Source organism: Rhincodon typus, chromosome 34 (genome assembly GCF_021869965.1).
Source record: "Rhincodon typus isolate 14 chromosome 34, sRhiTyp1.1, whole genome shotgun sequence".
Taxonomy (NCBI): Eukaryota; Metazoa; Chordata; class Chondrichthyes; order Orectolobiformes; family Rhincodontidae; genus Rhincodon; species Rhincodon typus.
Genome location: NC_063365.1, coordinates 19,132,004 through 19,135,785, shown reverse-complemented (window position 1 = coordinate 19,135,785; position 3,782 = coordinate 19,132,004). Strand labels below are relative to the sequence as shown.

The window sequence follows — 3,782 nt, the reverse complement described above, 5'->3', positions numbered from 1 at the left end:
GCCCCCTTGACCTGTCCGTCCTCCCTGGACTGACCTATTCCCTCCCTAACTCCCCACCTACACTCACCTTTACTGGCTCCATCCCCACCTCTTCGACCTGTCTGTCTCTCCTCCACCTATCTTCTCCTCTATCCATCTTCTATCCGCCTCCCCCTCTCTCCCTATTTAGTTCAGAACCCCCTTCCCCTCCCCCATTTCTGAAGAAGGGTCTAGGCCCGAAACGTCAGCTTTTCTGCTCCTATCATGCTGCTTGGCCTGCTGTGTTCATCCAGCTCTGCACCTTGTTGTCTCAGCTATACAGCTCCTTTTTTTTTCCTAATATTTATTGTTTCATGGGATGTAGGCTTCGCTGGAAAGGCCAGTGTTTGTAACCCTTCCCCTAAATGATTTGAACTGAGTGACTTGCTGGGCCATTTCAGGGGTGAGTTAAGATTCAATCACAATGAAAGGTAAAATTGCCTTAGGCCCAGAGGACTGCTCCCTTGTTAGAAGTAGAGACGATTGATGGCGAGTTTAACCTGGGGGTCACTACACCACTGGAGGGGGAAGAGAGGTCGGAAAGGTGGCACCTTCACATCGCAAAGCAAGCCATCAAAGCAACTCACCTGCATGTCATGGGTCTGGAGTCACATGTAAATCAGACCAGATAAGGACAGATTTCCTTCCCTTTGGGACATTAGTGAACCAGGAGGGTTTCTACAGGAATGGCTGTCATGGTCATAGAATCCCTAAAGTGCCGAAACAGGCCTTCTGGTCCATTGAATCTGCACCAATTCAGACCCATTCTATCCTGCATTTACCTTGGCTAATCCACCTAGCCTGCACATCCCAGGACACTATGGGGCAATTTAGCATGGCTGATCCACATAACCTGCACAACTTTGGACTGTGGGAGGAAACCTACGCAGATACAGGGAGAATGTGCAAAATCCACACAGACAATGCCCTAAGGCTGGAATTGAACCTGGATCCCTAGCGCTGAGGCAGCAGTGCTCACCACTGAGCCACCGTGCCGTCCAAAACCACACATTTGCTGTAATAGCCACCATAATGAAACCAGCTTTCAATTTCAGATTTAACTCATTGTATTAAAACCCACCAGAAGGCCTGACAGGATCTGCAACCATTTGAACCCCGAGTCCAGTCACATTGCCACTATGCCACTGTTTGCACCTTCCTGTTAAATATAGTTCAAAAATAAGAGGACTCCCTTTGAAAGGAACATTTGCTCTCAGAGGGACAGTTGAGTATGGAATTCTCTTCCTCAAAAGGCAGTAGAGGCTGGTTCTTTAAATTTATCCAAGGCAGAGTTAGATTTTTAATATACACCAGAGATAAAGGCTATGGGGCAGAGAGGAAAGTGGAGACGGGAGCACAATTAGATCAACCATGATCTTATTGAACACTGCAACCTTGAGGAGCCAAATGTTCTCCTCTGCTCCTGTCAACATTCTGCACCTGAGCCATTCCTACAGGCTTTATTTTGCTAGAAGAGAGATTATGAGATATTTTGGAAATGCTTAATACTATGGAGGGACAGCACACAATGGACAGAACCAAACCATTCCACAGTGATTGCGGGACTTAGAATGAAAAGTGAATCAGATGCAAGAGGTTTAGAGCAGAGAGCAGGAAAAATTATTTGAATTTATTTTTTAAACAAAGGGTGGTGAAGTTGTGAAAAGCAGCAAAGTCAGTGAATGAAGCAGAACTATACAAATAGCTTGGCATTGGATAGCAAAACTATTTTATGAAGATCTGGACAATATCCCAGGTTTGGGCTGGCCAGTGCCAAGTCACACTGAGTGCCACACAATTACCAGGCAACGATCATCATCTTCAATAAGAGAAAATTTAACCACCTTTCCTCAACATTCAAATGGTCGAATTCAATGTTGAATCCCCCACTATCAACATCTTGGGGCTTACATTAACCCAAAACGGAATTGGTCTAGCTACTCCGGCTGCAAGGCAGGTCAGAGGCTAGGAATCCTGTAGCGAGTAACTCATCTCCTGACAACTCAAAGCCTAGCCTACAAGGCGTAACTCAGGAGTGCGGTGGAATACTTCCCATTGTCCTGGATGGGTGCAGCTCCAACAACACTGAAGACCTTGGCACTACCCAAGACAAAGCTGCCCAATTAATTGCCACAAATATTCACACCCTCAAGCAGTATGTACCATCTACAAGGTGCACTGCATATGTTCATCAAGGCCCTTAGATCGAACCTTCTCCACCCCCAGAAGGGCAGGGGCAGCAAATATATAGGAACACCGCCACCCGCAAGTTCCCCTCCAAGCCACTCACCATCCTGACTTGGAAGTATACCACCGTTCCTTCAGTATCACTGGGTTAAAAACCTGGAACTCCTTCTACGATAGCATTGTGGGGGTATCTACATGAAATGGTCTTCAGCAGTTAGAGAAGGCTTTGTAAGCCGTTAATATCCTTGCCTAGCCATAATCTATCCACGTGTCCATGGTAACATCTAAGAATAGTCATGGATGAAGGAAAGAGGGAATGAAAGGATGCCTGAATAGGGTAAGTTTATGAGGTATAGTCTACGGTTGAGTGAGGCTAACTACCAGCATGGGCTTTTCAAGCAAAACAACCTGGTCCCATGCTATAATTTCTACATAATTCCCTCCCCAGTGTCTAAGGTGTTCAATCTCCCCCACGTTTGTGTCTGAACCCAGTCCCTACAACAATTCAAGATTCTGCTGAACAATCTGTTTCAACAATAACCCCTTGAGTACAGAATTCAGTGAAAATTAGGATGATAAAATAATGCAGAGCTCTGCACAGCCAAGCTATACAGAATGGGGTTAGCACAGAACAATGGCATGGAGGTAAAAGAGCAGTTAAGATCCAGGTAATCCGATGGACTGAATGGCCTACTCCTGCTCCTATTTCCTAAATTCCTAGAAAAGTCATGGGACTGTGGTAGGAAGAATAACCTTGAATTGTAGAAATACAGAAACAATGACATTTTATAAGGAATAACATTATTTATATAGAGAGTAAAGCCTGTTTAGAGGAATTCAGGCTGTTTCCTATAAGAAAAAAAGCACAAGTGTGGGAATGGATTTATTTAAAAGTAGAGAAAATGTGCAGAACTGAGAGGGGCCATTTGGCCCATTAATAACTGAGAAAGAGCTATCACGCCTAATCCCATTTTGGTAAGCAGCCCTATAAATTTTAGCAAATTCCCCACTTCAGAGGATTTGTTTTTTTTTTAAAATGAAGATTTTTTGCCTCAACTACTCTTTCAGGCAGCAAGTGCTGGACCCTCACCATCCTCTGGGTGAAAAAAGTTCTTTGTCAGTTCCTTTCTAATCTTCCTGCCAGTAACATTGGATCTCTATCCATCTCTGTGTTAGTGGTCATTCGTTCTCTTCATTCCAGTGTAAGACGTGGGCTTCACTGGCAAGGCCAGCATTTATTTCTTGCCTTCACTGGCCTCGAAAGACCACTTCAGAGGGAAGTTAAGAGTCAATCACATTGCTGTGGGTCTGGAGTCACGTGGAGGCCGGCAGATTTCCTTCTCTGACGGACATTGATGAACCAGATGGTCCTTCTCTGCTGAGACAATTTCCTATCCACTTTATCCTGGCATTTCATAAGGAAATACACCTCAATCAGACCTCCCCTTATCCTCTTCTGTCCCAAAGAAAATAATTCCAGCCTATCCAAAGACTCCCCCTTGTTAAAATTTTCAGCAATTCATTGTAAATTTTGCAAAACTGGTACAAGGCATCAGAGAGACAGATTAGCTTATCCA

The 3,782-nt window shown here is 44.6% G+C and overlaps 1 protein-coding gene across 1 annotated transcript in view; it reads right to left on the bottom strand.

The window, feature by feature from the left end:
- The window catches only part of LOC109918255 (PH and SEC7 domain-containing protein 1-like), a 163,179-nt gene that overhangs the window by 39,630 nt on the left and 119,767 nt on the right, over positions 1-3,782 (bottom strand). The gene's annotated exons all lie outside the window — the stretch shown is intronic.